This window comes from Adiantum capillus-veneris, chromosome 5 (genome assembly GCF_014529385.1).
Source record: "Adiantum capillus-veneris isolate H3 chromosome 5, ASM1452938v2, whole genome shotgun sequence".
Classification (NCBI taxonomy): Eukaryota; Viridiplantae; Streptophyta; class Polypodiopsida; order Polypodiales; family Pteridaceae; genus Adiantum; species Adiantum capillus-veneris.
Window position 1 is genome coordinate 113,242,670 of NC_140935.1, and position 18,796 is coordinate 113,261,465.

The following is an 18,796-nucleotide window of genomic DNA, read 5'->3' on the forward strand; positions in this document are numbered from 1 at the left end:
AACGCATACAGCTTTGTAGAAGATGAAGGAAGCTCAAGGCACACAACAGAGAGTGTATTACTTAGTGTGCAATGGAAAGATAGATAGCCCTAGAGTGATGGGCGTATATACAATGCACGGGGGGAAAAACATCCTAAAGAGGGGAAAAATGCCTTAGTGGTCCTAGTGTGTTCACACAAATCACTACCCTAGAGTGATGGGCGTATATACAGTGCACGGGGGAAAAAGCCTCCTAAAGAGGGAAAAAATTCCCCGGTGGTCCTAGTGTGTTCACACACATCACTACCACATGTAGATGGTAACAAAGGAGACATAACTCATGATTCAAAGCTACACAACCCCTTACAGAAGAGAGTGACTTAGATAGTTATATGTTATGAACTGGTTGTCACCAGAACCGAGATGGCTTTGGTCACTTGCTTCCCGACTTCAAAGTTCTTGTGTTTTCCAATGGAAGTGGTTACTTCCTTGCTTTCTTGGATAATCTCTTTGAAGTTGGCCATTGAGTGGTTGTTTTCCAAGATGTGTTGATTCCTAAACTTCCAAACTTGTCTAAAACAACAGAAACAAATAATTTCTAAACGTATTAGAATGTCTTGGTTTTTCCAAATCCTTCCTTTCTTGGAGAATACGATCTACCAACTCTTATATATCCATTTACATACTTTTCATGCAAGGCGCATCTATCATAACCTATCCCTCTACTTGAATTTTTCCCCCTTGGTAGGGATAGCCTTTGATACTAATATTTTCATAGCTAAGAGCCACTAAGGGTCCCATATGTTGCTTGCTATCGATGTCCATCTAGATTCGGGCAATTGTTTATGCAGTATTTATTGATTGGAGAAAACCAATCTGTTTTGAACATAAGTTTGTTGTAGATTGCCTTTGTTTGCAGTTTAGTGAAGTTTTTATGCTCAAGTTCAACCTCATAAATTATCACAAGCATATTGTTGAGAACTTCAAATGCTCTGTTGCTCAGTACTCCTTCAGTTTCATTGATGTTATACTAGGCAGCTAGTTGCTGCTTCTTTCCATTTCATGTGCTACCTCTGTCCCTTGGGAAGTGTATGAGTCCTTTGTTATTGACTTATCTGGAAACTTCTCTCCAAAATGGACTTGATAAGTCACTTCCCACTTTTGAGAGCCAGGGGGACAAGTGAGTTATAGAGTTTTTGAAGTATCTGTCTACCTCACCCCATTCGAGTGCCTTTGATGCTTTGGTACAGTCTTTTGTACTAGCTCGCATGTGACATTGCTCAATTTTAGGTTCGCCCATCAAGGTGCCAAGAGTTTATTGTGAACCACGATCTCTTTCCACAAAACCCCCCCCCCCCCCGCCGGGGGATGTGAGGTTCACTTTTTTTTAATCATATCCCATGTCAAGATGGCCCATGCTTGGTCGTGTTGGGATTGAGACAAAAAATTTAGCACAGAGGGCCTGATCATGCATAGGGATTCTTTTTGGATCTTGCCTCCATGGCTCCTGTTGAGCATGGTGTGTTTGTATTTGCTGATTATTATTGATATATATTAATGCTCTCACTCGTAGAAAGTATTGCCAAAAAAAGTAGTTAGAATCATTCATAAAATTCCATTCGCATATAGACGTTGAAAACTAATTAGTTTGCATTTAAAGCTTATAACTCTTTTTTTAAAAATACCAAAATTCACAATAGTGAGTGTAGGTAAATTAATCAACCCAAAACAATACATTACAGACCCTGTTCACATACGGAGCCAGGGCCACACAACACAACCAAAAAATCCAACATGAGACAGCCAGAACAGGGTTGGCTAGCCTCGACCAAAAAAAGGACTCAGACAAAGCATTAAACCAAGTACAACCAACCCCATAAGGGTGCCACCGAAGAAGGGATGACTGCCACCCGTCACAACTCCACAATTAAGACATCACACAACCATCCTGTCCAAAAACCTATTGGCGCACAACCGCCCTTGGCTGCATATTTCCCTCTTGGGGGCGTGAGGAGCCCAGATGCAGGTGCTATTTTTGCTCCAAGGGTTTGGCGACTGCTCCCCTTCCGTGGAGGGGGAACTCGCTCTCCTTGCCTTGAACGGTGGTTCCTTGGATGGTCCGTTACTTTCGCGAGTTCTCCGGAGGGTGCAACTATGCTGGTTCAAATGTTTTCCTGCAGATTTGATGACGGAGAGGTGCTGGTTTGTCTCTTTCCTTGCATAACTAGAGTAGTGGTCCGCTTTCGTCTTTAGGTTCTCCTTCAGCTCTATGGGGTGGGGCTCAGGTCAAGGAACTTTTCAGAGGCAAGTTTGGTTCCTTGGTGGCAACCCGAGCCCTCTTCGTTGGTGAGTGGGACTTGGGCTTCCCTCCTGGAGCACCTACTGCTTGCGAGGCCACACTCGATGGCTCCCCCATCCCCTGCAGCCAAACTTGACCAAGCATATGCCGCCCATGCAAACCCCCAGACAGCCGCCAAGAAGGCCCCCACCCAACTCGAGTCCACTGAGGCTGTTGCACGTAGCGAAGAAACTGCGGTAAGGAGCTTGCTCTACCAAAGTTTAAAACTCCTTTTTTTTGTGCAAAACTCACAATTGTGAGTGATTGTATCATAATGACACCAAGAAATATACAAAACACCTCAAGCTCATGCCGAGCCTTCAGGGGCAGGTGGTTATATCAGAGCCTAGTTAGAAGTACCTAGTACCCAATCCTTTTACACATCAAGGTTTGACCGGATGGCCCTTGTGTATGAATGATCAACACATACATTTATTGGGAAGCCAATTTTTTTAAATTTTTTTAAAAAAAGAACAACAAGTTATAGCCTAAGTGTTGCATGTCCCATTCTCGATTTGACTCTGTAGTCTAGGCTAATTATCCACTCACAATTGTGAGTATGGGGGAAAAAAAAAAAGAACAACAAGATACAGCCTAGGTTTTGCATGTTCCATTTTGATTTGAATGTGTAATCAAGAAAAAACAAGAAAGTTGTTGTCATGTGATTTTCAATGATTGCTCGTAAAGTAGCAAAAAGTACCTTAGCTTGATCATACAGTTGAGAGCAACGTTCGTAAAAAACAAGTGAAAGAGGGATTGGTCCAAGAACCAACCATAAACAGACAAGGGACCTATTTGTTTGATGTTTCGACAGCCAAGCCACCTCAAGAAACAACATATCAATCGTAGTTTGGTGTCTATCGTACTCTAAAAATGGGCCAAGGGGTGCGGAAGAAGGTTGATTTTTGATGGGCATTCTACTCTTTTTTCTAGGTGTGGGTATTTTGCTTGTTTTCTTTGGGTAAAAATGTGAGATGCCTTGCAAAATCACACTAAGTTAACCCAAAATATGTTCAAAAAGGTGCCTATCAAAAATCAAGACTGAGATTTTAGCACATACTCACTTCTATGGGTGTTTATCAAACTACAACGTCCCAACTCACAAAGGGGGCCCAATTGAGGTCTTGTGACGAGTCATGATGCATCTATAGCTTATCATAGAGTGTGAAAAGTTGTGAAAAGCTTATCTACATGACTTTGGACACATTCCATGAACCCAAGCGAGTTTAAACTTCGTTTAGTTAGAGTTTATTTGCAAAACATAGTTTAAACTTCAACGTTTAGATAGAGTTTACTTTCCCCAAAGTTTGTCCCATGAATGTAAGGGGCCAATAATGGGATGCCCCCAATAGAGAGACATACAGGGGTTAAAATGTAAAAAGCAAAGGCACCACATTTAGGCCACTCAAAGTTGTGTGGTGGGATGGTTTACACGGTGAATTGTGAGCTCTCATTGGTTGAGGTTGGGATCAATCCCATGTGGCATCAACATCCTTCAATTAGCCCTAGAATGTGTAGCAATGGAAAAATCTACCCAACAACTGCTTAAAGGTTATAAAACTTGAGGTTTGACCCTAAGTATTCTTTGTATTGTAGAGAGCCCTCCACTTTTCCTTAATTTTTTATAATCTGTAGTATAAAAGGAGGAGGAAGAATGTACTACATTTAAAAAAATTAAATAGAACGTCTTACATACAAAATGTGTGCATATACCTTTTTAAATTGAAAGTATATTAGCTATTTGTAGACATAGAGAAATAGCACGGTATGAATTTTAGTGAAACTATAGAATTTGGTTTTGCAAAAATGTTATTCATTAGTGTATGTTGTAATTAGGGTTGCAGAGTAGCCACACAAGTGAAAGTGTATTACTTAGTGTGCAATGGAAAGATAGATAGCCCTAGAGTGATGAGCGTATATACAATGCACGGGGAAAAAACCTTCTAAAGAGGGAAAAAATGCCCCGACGATCCTAGTGTGTTCATACACATCACTAGCACATGTATGTGGTAACAAATCCCCCCTCGAGTGATGCGGTGAATGAGAGCTCGCACATGAGTAAAGGGAAGTGCCATGCCCTGAGGACATGATCAGCCCATAAAGGGGAGTAAGCCCAAAGCTTTGCAGAAAGCTTCGAGCTTCTCACGAGACAATGCCTTTGTGAAAAGATTTGCAAGGTTGTCTTGTGCCGGCACATAAGCCAAGCTCATCTCTCCTACTGAGAGCCTCTCCCTGACATAGTGGTAATGCACCTCAATGTGCTTTGTGCGAGCAAGAAAAACTGGGTTCCTCACAACTGCCAGTGCGCTCTGACTGTCAGTGTAGATAGTGTTGGCAGTGTATTGTCCAAGACCCAAATCAGCCATAAGGCGTCTAACCCATACACACTCAACCGTAGCTCTGAAGACTTCCTTTGAAGTGGCCACAATAGGTTTCTTCTTGATCAACCATGATATACATGAACTGCCAAGCATGAAACAAAATCCATTTGTGGACACTGGCGTGTCAAAACAACCAGCCCAATCTAAGTCCGAAAAAACATGTAAGTCTGGCGGCAATGACTCCCCCTTGGGATAAAACAAGACAAGATGTAAAGTGCCACTAAGGTAGCGGAAAATCCTCTTGAAAACCTGCCAATTCTTAGACCCTGGGCTATGCATAAATCTGCTGACTTGTGAGAATGCAAACAGAGTATCTCGTCTCGTGTTTATACATAAATAAGGCATCCAACAACAGTTTGGTAAAGAGTGACATCTGCAGGATCACCAACATCATGAAGACTCAATTTTAAACCTGTTTCCATGGGAGTGGCAATAGGTTTTCAATCCTCAAGTCCAAACTTACATAGCAATGTCTCTATGTAACTTTTTTGACACAAGGCAATACCACCATCACACTGCTTAAATTGTATGCCCAAGTAATGATGCAGCAGTCCCAAATCTTTCATCTTGAAAGTAGCATTCAAATCAGCCTTAAATTTAGAAATATGTCTCTCATTTGGTCCAGTGATCAACAAATCATCTACATAAAGAACTACCATGAGAAGTACATCACCCTCACGCTTTACATATAATGTGCTTTCTGTTGGACTGTTATGAAAGCCTCGTTTGACCAAATGAGTGTCAGCTTTCTCATACGAAGCACGAGGAGATTGCTTCAACCCATACAAATCCTTCTTACATCTGCACACTTGGCCTCTTGTCCTTTTATGACAAAACCGTGAGGCAGCGTTACATAAACTTCCTCAATTATGTCACGATTCAAAAAAGTAGTAACAATGTCTGATTGATGTACATCTCAACCAAAATGAGTTGCCAATGCACATAGAAAACACACAGTAGTCATACAACAAGTGGGAGCAAAAGTCTCTTCATAATCTATGCCTTTTTCCTATGCATAACCCTTTGCATTTAGTCGAGCCTTATGGCGATCGATCTCGCCATCCTGCTTGCGTTTCAACTTGTAAACCCACTTTGTACCGATGGCCATTTGCAAATCACATAAAGTACATGTGTCATTTTCTATTTAAGTGCATCATATTGTGATTGCATCGCAGCCATCCAATTTTATGAATTCTGTGCTTCATCAAAAGACAGAGGTTCCTCAACATCATGTAAACTAGACACAGCCAAAGCATAACAATCTGATGCATAAGATGCATGGCCAGATCCTAAACGAGTACAACTAGACAAAGGCCCCATCCAATTTACTTTCATGTAATGTATGTACCAGCCATTTTTGCATACCTCTAGCCTTCTCATTTTCATCCCTTTCCTCATCAAGTACATCATGTACATCTGCATTAATAATAGGGTGATCTGTAACTATTTTAGAAAACCCCCATAGGCTGTACATTTGCCTCATCGGAATCTACATTCAAACTTCCACCACTGAAAAGAGGCAACAAAGTGTCATAAATGTCATGTGAGCTTACATTACTGTCTCTAGTACATGACAACAAGGGCTGAACAGAATCTTCCACAAACACTACATCCCATGAAACCAAAATACGCTTTGTTTGCAGATGATACAACCTGTAACTTTTGCTTTCAGCACTATAACCAACAAAAATACATTTGACAGCCTTATCATCCAATTTTCTGTGTTGTGTTTGTGGCACGAAAGCATATGCCAAACAACCAAAAACACGCATGTGCTCAATAGAGGGCTTTCTATCATGCCATGATTTATATGAAGTAATAGATTGCAAACCTTTCGTAGGACACCTGTTAAGTATATAAGTGGCACATATGATGACCTCAAGCCAAAAAAAATGCAGCAAAGCTTGACTTTTGACCATAGATCGTGCCATTTTTGTAAGTGACCTATTTTTCCTCTTAGCAACACCTTTTTGTTGAGGTGTATAAGGCACTATACATTGGTGTTTTATCCCATGACTAGCCAGAAATGCATTAAATTCATGAGACATATACTCCCACCCTCGATAAAAAAATGGAGGCCCGAGGGTGCCCATAGTACATTCTGATACATTTTCAGCCATAGCCAAAAATTGTTTGAAGCACATAAAAACTTTGAACTTCGCTATAAGCAGAAATACCCATGCATGCCTGGAGTAATCATCAATGAAAGTTACGAAGTAAAGGTAATTGCCCAAGGACGGAGTTTGCATGGGCCCACAAACATCACTATGCACAAGCTGCAACCTGTATGTGGCCCTAACTGAACCATCCTTTGGAAGCTTTGAACGTTGCATCTTACCCAAAATACAACCTTCACAAAAATGTTTGACAGGTGCTTTAAGAGGCGGCAAAGAAGAAACCATATCAGATTTCTACAAACGTAGCAAACTGGCAAATTCAGATGCCCAAAATGTGCATGCCACAGTTTTGCATCTGAAACAGCCCTTGATTCTGCAACTGCATTTGTAAAATTTTGTCCACACTTGTCATACAAAGTGATCTTATACAACCCACGACACAAAAGGCAAGATGCAACAATTTCATCACCAAAACTGAGATCATGAACTGTACATTAGTCCACAAATTTGACTACATGAACCATGTCTAGCAAGTGTAGATACGAACAAAAGATTCTTCTTGATCCCAGGTACATAAAGTGCATCAACAATTGTGAAAGAACTGCCATTTACAGCAGTAAGCACAATCTTTCCAACCCCCTGAACCGGATAAGAGGCATTGTTGGCACAAGTGATTGAATTCCCATGAGGGAGAGACTCAAGAGAGGTGAACAATTAAGGATGTGAGGTAATGTGCTTTTAAGCACCACTGTTGAAATACCACACATGTGAATCTATAGCAATTGACATGCATGAAGCATCATGGACAACAGGATTGTAAGTGCACTCTGCACTAAAAGTCCATTCTGCATCAACATCAACATCACAATCTCCTTTCATAGAAGACTCAATAATGGCTGCATTTGTAGTGAAATAGCATTTGTAGTGGAACCACCCTCTTTATTCTTAGCCTCTTTGGCCTTTAACTTAGGACACTGCTTGATCAAGTGATCATTAGCTTTACAATAATGGAAGGGTTAGAGTTTCATGAAAAAATGCTTGCCCTTTGGTGGTTCTACCTGAGATTAGGTGGTACAATGGGCAAGTTGGCAGAAAGTGTACTAGAGCAACAGAGACACTAGATTGGGGAGAGATAACTAGATATTTCCAAAACTCCATAACACACTGGTCCCCTTGACTCTCTATAGCGGGTTCCAAGCTATTGAACCCTTATTACAGAGAAATTTCCAAAAAGGTCAATAACAAAGGACTCAAATAATTGTCCATTTTTGAGATAGCAATAGCAAGAATTGGATAGACCAATTGGCTACCTTGTTTTAGCTCAATGGCACTAAAAGATTGTTAATTAATAGAGTTGTAGAAGGGCTAGATAACTATTTGGTGCCTATCTATGAAACTACTTTCGAGTGAAATCATGGCAGTGGCCAAAGAGCACACATTTTTTAACCACATACCAAGAATGATTACCACACTTTAATGGTCCACTCTGATTGGTTCTTCCCCCTCAACACAAGATGGGTGTCAATAGAAAATAACATCTGGAATCCACACTGGCCATTGTATATGAAGATATTTTTGTGGAAGGTATTGTGGGGTGTTCTATCAATAGATGGCAAGATTTTAGCCAAAGGTATTGGTTCATATAGGTGCTCGGGGTGCAAAATGGCCATTGAGGACCCCTATCACCTTTGCAAGGACTGCTTGGTAATCAAAGGCATGGCAAGCAAGATATGCAAATGGATCCAAAGGACTTGGAAGATAAGGTTCTTCAAGAACGATTTGTTCTTGGGAGGGAAGGTGATGGGAAGACAAGCAATTTTCTAATTTGCACTCAGATAGTTAGATTTTTCCTTTCAACAACTTTGGAAGACCAAGAATTGTTAGGTATTTGAGAATAACTTATCGATAGATAGCTTTATTGAGATTATCCAAGAAAGCAAGTAAGTTAGAATTACCATTGGAAAAACAAGAATACAAACGAGTGGAATCAAGCAATTATTTTTGTCATGATAGCTAACAATGGGTAAGGTGGGTAATGCCTCACCTCAGCCTGAGGCTTGTAGCTTATTGGTGTATTGTGGGGTCCCACAAGGATCACCATGAGCTTGAGGCTTCTTTGTACTTTTCTTTTATGGTGAGTTTGATTCCCTCCCAAAAAAGCCAAAGGGAGTCTTTTATGGTGAGTTCAATACATCCACTCACTATTGTGAGTTTGACACCCCCCCTCCCCCTCCCCCCTTGAAGGACAAGGCTCTCCCATTAATTTGGTGAACTTCTTTGATATTCTCTAGGCCAAGAATCCAAGGGGTCTATTTACCTCAAAGATGCCTTCAACTCAACTGAAGGCATCCAAGGGGTCTATTTACCTCAAAGAATCCAAGGGGTCTATTTACCTCAAAGATGCCTTCAACTCAACTGACCACGACAGAGGTGGGCAGCTTCGAACTGGAGGATAACGGAAGAGAGTCGACAATGGATGGTTCTTCAAGAACTCAAAAATCCTCACTTTACTACCAAGCCGGTATCATTGAACAAAGCTGGGGAATATTGTGAAGGAGAAGATGGAAACACTTCTCTTCCTGTAGAATTTCAAGGTTTCACCATCATGGAAATTCTTGACAAAGGGGCTGGAGTAGCCATTGCAACAAAAGAAACATGGAAAAGATGGGGAAAACCACCTCTAAGAGTACCACAAATGAAACTACAACTTGCAAATGGGTATATGGAGAAACCCCTAGGGTTTCTAGAGAAAGTAATTGTCACCTCTTGCAAAATTGGAAAAAAGCATACATTTGCTATTATTGATTTTGGCAAGAAGAACAACTATGACATCATACTTGGAAGACCATTCATGAGACAGTTAAAAATGGTCTAGGATTGGGGTTATGACCATATATACCTGAGAAACATGGAGACAACAATGAGGATAAACCTAAAAGACCATAATTACAAGGATGTAACAAGAACACTCATTGAGGAGTTTGAATAAGCTACATTAGCAAGATCCGAACTTCTAGCATGGTTAGATAAGTACAAAAAACTATGGATGTGTGGAGCTCTAGATTGTGGAAGTTTCAAGCATGAGGAGTGTATCCTAGAAAGGGTTTTAGAAGACAAAGACTACATCCAAGAACCCTTTCTAGAAGAAGCACTAAAGCCTTTAGGATAGGAACACATTTTGGCAACCTTGGATGTGTGTGCTGTTGAGGACGATCCCACTACGAAATTTTTCGATCAAGACGGTTATGATGTGGTACCGTACATACTACATGATCAAGGCAAGTCTAGAGAAATAAATCCAACAACAAGAGTTCATCAATAAGCATGTAGAAATAAAGCATTTCAAAACAGGGGACTGCGTCTTGGTGTATACCCTGAGACAACATGTTAAAGAAAACATGCTAAGAAATTAAAAATGCTAGGGATGGGTGCATTTGTGATAAAAGATCTATCACCAAGTGGAGCCATCAAACTTTCTACATTAGAGGAAGAAAAGATGCCTAATTGGCTTAGTGCATGCAGGATTAAGAAATATCATATGCCACTAACCTTAAATATGTTGCAAAAGATTCATTGAGAGAAGCAAAGGACCAAAGAAAAGGCCAGGATTGTCCAGGAAGCCCAAGATGAAGCACATGAATGAATTGCCAAAAGACAAATTCAAAGATAAAAACTTATTCAAGCGGTCCCTTTGCAATCTAATCAAATCACATTGGATGAATTGGAAGAGGACATAAGAGACCTAGTAATCCAAGTACATGTTGGCAATAACCAAGTACCAGCAAAAGTGGTTTTGGAATCAGAAGCTCAAGAAAATATCATCTCATAAAGTCTATATACGCAACTTTCCCATAAGGATCTTCACACTACTAGTTAAGCGGTCAAGAGTTATATAGGGCATACAACCAAAGCAGTAGGTATTGCCATACTTCCCATTCAGATCAAGGATAAGGTCTGTCCTCACAAATTCTACATGGTCAAAGACAATCAAGCACCACATCCCTTGTTGCTTGGACAAACATGGTAACGCACAGATAACACTCAAAAAAAGAAGTGGTACATATTCAGAGTCAAGCTCAAAAATTCATGGTACCATTTTCCACTCAACAACAGCCCCGACAACCACCAAGGATACCAACACACAAGATAAAGGGAAACAACCCATGACACAAGCAACAAAATAATGGGTACCAAAAATGACCAAAGAAACTGTTTCCACATTCCACAAGACCCTAACTCTTAAACAAAAAAAAGCAGCAAAGTCCATCCACTAGACATCTATGGCTACCAAAAGATTAACCAAGATCATCTAAAGCATGGATCAAGAAGGAAAAAGTTTCCTCACCCAAACCAAAGGCTTACGAGTCTAAATTCCCAAGGACACCAAAGAGACGCTGAGAGAAAAAAAGAAATATATTGACTCAAAAGCCTAAGACACGTGATAGATGGTTGACAAAATAGTTAGTTAATGTGCAAAGTGGCAATGAATATATTTGGTTCCCCGGGATGCCACAACTAGTAAAACCTAAGCCCAACACAAAGACCAAGGCAAAAGAACCATTCAAGACAGTTACCTCACATCTAAAAGGGTACCAAAAAAATTGGCTCAAGCTCAATCTGAACAGAAGTACATATGGATACCAGAGACTATGCTTCAACCAAAGTCATCCAATCCAAATCCAAGGAAACTAGCATCCAAGTAATATGGCTTCCGAAGAAAAACATCGACTCACCTAGAGACCAGTTGGAAGAATTCTTTCAATTATCCATCAGGGAAAGAGCCCAACTTCTACAAAGGAAATTACATGGTGAACGGTCGTTGAATTGACCATCACAATGCTTAGCATAGGAAGCCTTGTTAGAAAATGCCCATAAGCACATAGGGTTATGACCTATATCTTGTACAACATAGTTCTTCCATGCATATTCTACGAACACATGCATGGGGACACTGTACAAGGCTTCACATTTAGGTACATTTTTTACTTCCCATGCACTGTCCCTACAACCCATAGTCGTTTAGGAGGACTCACTATCAGGAGGGGGGAGGTATTCAATACAAAACCCATTGCAAAATGATATTATACATATTATCGGGCATTGTTCAACATTGGTTAGAACCTTGTTGCATTTTTTCCAGCAAAGGCTAAGTAATTCCCGTAAGTCTTGAAGGGGGATCAGGTTATGTCAAGGCCAAAAGTAACCCCATACTCTTGTATATACTTTGTATATTCAAGTTTTCATCTTTTTGTCTGTAATTATAGGGTCAAATATGGACAAAAATCAAGAAAAAACACAAAACAATAGACCAATAATGGCCTCAATATTTTGTATATAGCAAAAAGTTTATTTTCTTTGTTGAGAATAATTTACCTAATTTTTGGATTTGTTTTGTTGAATTCTGGGTATATTGCAAAATTTTAAGTACCTTTTTGGATTTTCTTTCTAAAATTCATTTTTTATTTTTTTAAAAGAGAAAGAAATGTGAGAGAGAGAGAGAGAGAGAGAGAGAGAGAGAGAGAGAGAGAGAGAGAGAGAGAGAGAGAGAGAGAGAGAGAGAATAGGTAATGTATGTCCTATCGTTTATGCCTTGCCTCCTCAATCATGTGCACATAGATTCACTGATTTAGGTAGCGTGTAAATGCTCATCTTAGTGTAGATTTTCCAATTTAGACAACACTAGTTATACGTACAAGTCTGCTAATCTAGGCAGCATGAGTGTAAATTCATCAATTTAGGTAGCATTAATAGACAATAGATTCACAAGTTTAAACAATATCAATGCAGATTTTTTGACCTAGCCAGCACAAGTGCAGATTCATCAATTTATGTAGCACGACTAAAAGTCCTTCCCAAGATAGTCGAGCATTCATTGACTCAAATGGGCCTCTCCAATGCTTTTTCTTTATCTGGAAGCATGCTGTCAAGAAGTAGGCGATCTTGCCAGGAAGGCACCAGGCCTCTTGCTGTGAGAGTTTGTGAGGAAGCTCAAGGGTTATAAGAAAGAGCTAAGATGTAGATAACATAGCTTCTAGAGCTAAAGAAGAAATGTAGCCAAAGAAGCCGCTCACTTTTCCTTACAAACACACACGTGATGGAGAGAACTCATGAAAGATATTCAGAACAAAACAAAAATGAAAACATCAAGATTACGATCATATCGTATCCTCGGTAGGATAAAAGGGTTAATGGATGAGTTAATGATATTTAATCTTTGTTGTCCAAATAAGTTGTGGATTGCTCTTTGGAACTGTAGCTTTGTGCTTACTATAATGTATATGTTTTGTCTAGCGATTGGGATTAGTTGTGAGTACAAATCCTCTTGATTCATAATAAAATAACCACATTCACATCAAAAGATAAGTCATAGTCAATAATAGGTAGTATGATGGGATCTGGTGAAAGAAGTATTTCGTTGAGCCTTTCAGGACCAAATAGAAACACTATGCGTTGCTGAAAGTGAATCCTTCGACTAATCCAAATGTTGACCCTAATAGATTTCACTGAATGGAATTGAAAGAAATTACCTCTATGTGGATTATGGTTATTCATCAATGATATACTTAGTATGCTCAAAGATAAAGGTGTGAAAGAAGTGAAAGGAGAAGAAGAAGAGGGTTTCTCTCCCAAGCCCTATTGTTGCCCTTAGGCAATAAGGATACTGCGGGGAGAGAAGTACCTATAGCAAGGAGATTATAGAGTTTGTGGAAGAGAATGAGAACCTTAATAGAGAGAGATGCTTGTGGAAGATGAAGATATGGTTACTAACCTTGTGCACATAATTGTTTCCCACAAGAAGGTTGTACCCATTACATTGACAAGGTTGTTGCTTGAATACCTTCCAATGAAATAATTAGGACACAACAAGAGAGATCAAAGGAGGAGTCAGATAGAATTAGAGATAGATCTAAGTGTGGTGGTGGTATTAAAGATAAATAATGAGAGATAGAGAAGGCGTTAAAGACAAGTATTGGACTAGATATGCAAATGAAAGAAAAACTAGCAACATATATCTTACATGAGAGCAATCGCCACCACCTTAATGGAGAGAGAAGATGAGGCAAGACTTCAGTCTTTCTTCAAGAGAAAGTGTGGCACTAAGATGAGTGTAACGCTATGGAATTGAGCTATTCTCACTCACTCATAACTTGCCCCAATGAAGAGAAGGTTTCCCTTTCTATAGGTGAGGGAGCCATGTTTTACATAATCACTTGATTAGGCTAAAGAGTTAGCCCAAATCAAATGTTCTTTGGATATTTCTTAAAATGGGCAATATTAGGACTAAAAATATCATGAAATGCATCATTTTTGGTCATTGAGGCTCCATGTGGGTGCATGATGTATGTGGGCCCCACCTAGGCATCTTCTGTGTGGCTCCAGCAGGGGTCCCAGCTTGTGTGTATTGTCCTTCAAGGCATCTTTGAGGTGTCACATTCACATGCTTATGTCTTTTATCCTCCAAATATCTTATTTTATGAAAAAAGACCAAGATTACCTCTTTTCACTTGATTCACATGTTTACCATCTCTTCTTGCAGTGTAGTTGTGAGAGGGTTTTTCATTGGTTTCCCTGTAACGTTTGACCTGTAACTCGGATTGACATGCTTCAAAAGGCAAAATTGGCCTACTAAAAGAGCTTGGCTTGGTTTTTTCCTTTTCTCCATGCCTTTAGGTCGGGAGTTTTAAATTGGGATGGTCCAAGAAGCTTTGGATCTTCCTTTTCATAAAGTCTTCTAGTAGGCCCTTCCCTCTTGTATGTATCCAAGAAGGTATGCATTATTGAAGGGTTATATTATTAAATAAATGTAAAAAAAAGAAAAAAATTTATATATGGTAGGGTATAGCTGAGATATTAGAAGAAATATACAAATGCGTTTCCCCCAGACAAAAAGAGGCACAATCATTGATACTTCTCTTGCAGTACTTTCTAATAGTAATGTACAATTATATTACTTCAAAGGTAATACTAAGGTATGGTAGAAAGATTTTATTTTTGCATATGAGTATTATATGAAGTATACTTATGCGTCAAAAAGTCACAAGATAAATCGTTTAATGCCCGTTCCCACTATATACGTGCCACAGCACGACATCCACCCCCTCTAAACTTGCACATCCTCCGGTATGTGCCACATTGTCTCTTTGTAAGATCAGACCTCTTGTACATCTTCCTTGCTTTCTTCTTCACTGGATGATTCCAGAGCTTCATGTTCACTTTGATCTTCACCTGTGTTTTTCTCTTCTTTCTCATCAACATGTTCTAGATCATTGTCTCCTCTTCTCTTAAACATTTTAATCCTTTTCCTGCAATGGGAATCTTTACTTATGTACCATCTAGTTCAGACAAGTTGTAAGTAGCATTTTCATGCACATGCTTTACAACATACGTTCCAAACCATCTTTTTGAGAACTTACGCATGACTGTGTGCTGGTTATCAAGGCTACTATCATACACTAAAACCGAATCACCTTTGTCAATTGCTTTGCTCCTGAGTCAATGTCGCTTATCAAAGTAGTCCTTGTTTTTCAACCTTACATTTTTGAGTCGTTCTTTTGCAGCTTCAATGTCTCTAGGTCTTCTCTCTAGTTGCCTTATACGTAGTGCAAGGAGATCTTCCGTGCTAAGCCCCTCTTGCCAAGGTAGTACATTCCATGTGGGAATTGTATCTTCAATCGGCATCACTGGCTTTTGACCATACATTAGCTCCGCAGGCATGTAGCCACTTACTGAGCTATGTGTTGTACGATCAGCCCATAAAGCATATGGTAACAGTTTTGGCCACTCACCAACTCCTCCTTCACAAGCCTTGGCCAAAGCTTTGATGATAGGAGGATGCCTTCTTTCACTCTTTCCATTTCCTTCAGTGTTGTAAGTTGTAGTAAGAGAAAGTTTGATTCCTAATCTAGAAAAAACTCCCTTGCTTCTTCGGCATCCAGTTCACCTCTATCTGCAGTGATTTTTCCCACACAACCATAACGGCAAATCACCTCATCAAGAAGGAATTTGCACACACATTCTGTGGTTTTAGCTCTTAATGCTCTTCCTTCAACCTGGTTAGCTAGGTCCTCTCGTGCAAGAACCAAGTATCTCATTTGCCAGAGTCCTAAAGGCATTGTGACTAGATCCACAACCCATTTATAGTGCATGGCTAGTGGATATGTAGGGTGCAATCCATCACGATTTCGGACATTTGAATACATTTGACAAGTTACACATGACTCTACAAACTGAGATACATCTTTATACATACCCTTCCACCAGTATTTTTCTTTCAACTTGGAGAAGGTTGCCCAGACACCTCTATGTCCAGCCCATAGACTCTCATGAAACTCTTGCATGAGCTTTACTTGAGTCTCTTTTTTACATATAACCTGTAGTTGTGTAGCACTCTTTTGTTTAGGATGCTTCCACAAGTAACCATCCTTCAACGTGTAATGTGGTCTTTACCTGCAATGTGCTTAAACTCAGGATTTAAGGACTTAATGTAGGAAATCCACCGCAACATAGCAATGTCTGGTGTTGAGCAGCTTGTAATCATCCCAAGAAGTGGTAGAAAATCTGTTTCTACAACCACACATGCACCAATCAGGTACTCTTTCCCACTTTTCAAGGCTGTAACCATTTCCCATAACTCTCTCTTTATCTGTGGATAGTTTCTTTGGCGAGAACTTAGTACCTTTGCTCCAAATCTTACCACATACCTGTGTCCTTCTTTGTCATCTTGCCCTATTGCCCATCCAATCCCTGTAGGACTGGTGTCTACTGTCACAATTATTGGCCTTTGACACTCATAATCTAGCTTTCTCAAAGTCGTTGCTGACTGGAGCAACTCCTTTAGCTTTTTCATGGATTTTACATGTGCTTCTGTCCATTTAAACACTTCTGATTCTTTTTAAGCACCTGATAAAGAGGATCAGCTACATGTGCATAATGTGGAATCCAAATAACATAGAAGACACATGCTCCCAGAAACCTTCTAACCTCAGTGATGCTAGTGCATGTTTCTTTCATTCTTTGGATGGCATCTAGCTTTGATGGACAAGGTTTCCTACCATATGGCCCGCACATGTGCCCCACAATGAGCACTTCTTTGACACCAAACATAGAATTTTTCCCTGACAATGTAAGATTCACTTCTTCCAACCTAGAAAAAATTTTATCACAATCATTTATGTGATTTACCACAAACCTGCGACATCCCTTGAGATCCAAAGCTTCATCTTTGTCACTTTCTTCACATCCTTTGATAGGAAAATCATCAATGAAAGGCATTGTGATTTGAGGAATAAAGTCACGTAAGACATTATTCATCTCATTCATCATATGTGCAACCGAGTTGGTTGCTCCCTGTGGCAAGGTACACATCCTTACCAAACCCAAAGGTGTCCTCATGGTTGTCAAGTCTCTGCTTTCGATTGCAAGCTAAAATTGATCATACCCTGAGTAGAGATCCCCCATTGAGTAGATTGCCCTCCCTGCAAACGCCTCTGCAAACTCATCCACAATTGGACCTGTACCTACATTTCTAATTGTCACCTTGTTCACTGGTTGCATATCTTGGATGAAGCGTAGAAAACCATTCTTCTTTGGAACTGTGAACCACCTGTTTGAGTATGGAGCACAAGAAGGCTCCAAGATTCCCATTTTGATTTTCTCATTCAGTAGCTCTACTAACTTTGGCAAATGAGCCTTTGGAACCGGAATAGGCCGCAGATTCCAAGGAACGTGAGGTATTGTGAAAATTACCATAGGAGCTACAATAGAAGGATCAATACATACTATCTCATGTGGCTCAAATGCAAAAGCCTTACCATGCTTTGAAAGCATTTCTTTGAAGCACTTTGTCTCCTCCTGTGTTAGAAACTCCTCGCGACCAATCTGCAACTCTTGGAAAGACTCCTTTGTGAAGGTATGCCCAATCTATTTAGGATTCCTCAGACTTGGTTGTAAAGAAGCCTACTCAATATTTTCCCTATTGTTGGGTGGTAAGGGTGAAGCCACTGGTTTCACCTTCTTTGCTACACTCTTGTATTTAGTTTCAACATGGACTTTTGAGCCAACTGTTTGATTTTCTTTAAAGGCTTCTATTACTTGATACATTTCCATAGAGCAAACTTCCACAACTTCATTTTCAAGATGCAAACTAGACCTCATTATAGCATCAAGCTCACCCATAGTATCTACAAAAGAAACTTGTTCACACAAACCCAAAACATTTTCAGTAGGCTCTAGCAACCCACTTTCTTTCATGCCCATTTGTACATTATGTACATATTGCCTCTCACATCTCTTCAAATCTTCAAGTTTTGTAAAACATACTGATCCATTCCTTGTTACCAAGGATCCCGTTGAGAAAGTTTCACATATTTTTGGATCAAGCGAGACCCTTTTTCTTTCTGTAACACTGCAATCCCGCTTTACAATGGTACTTCGCCAAAACCCATCATTTTCCTATGGTCATGAAACTCTTTTCTCACCTTTGGTAGAGGATGTTCTCTGAGGGTGTCATGATTTCTTTCATGGTTTACACAAACTGTGAGAAATTGGACAGCTCATTTACCATCTTTGCTACGTATCCTAGCATATGTTGAACCATCATCCATTACCTTTGTTTCCATTCGAACTCCCACAATGTAGGGCTGTCCAAGGATGAGATGATATGAAGATGTATCCTATACAAAGAAGTTTTGGTCAATCTTTACATCACCTATTGTCACCTTCACAACTGGACATGCTGCATACAATTCACCGGATGAATTGTTTGCCACTTTTACCATCCAGCCATGATCTGTGTCCAGTGGCCATTTGCACTTGTTGTAGAGACTCTTTGACATTATGTTTATTTCTGAACCATGGTCAATCAAGGCAACAAATGGCTTTTCAAGATCACCTACCTTGACCAAAGTTTCTGTAGTAGCCCTTGCCCAGTGACATCGTGAATAATAGCTCCTAGGAATATATTCAACTTCTTCATCATCATT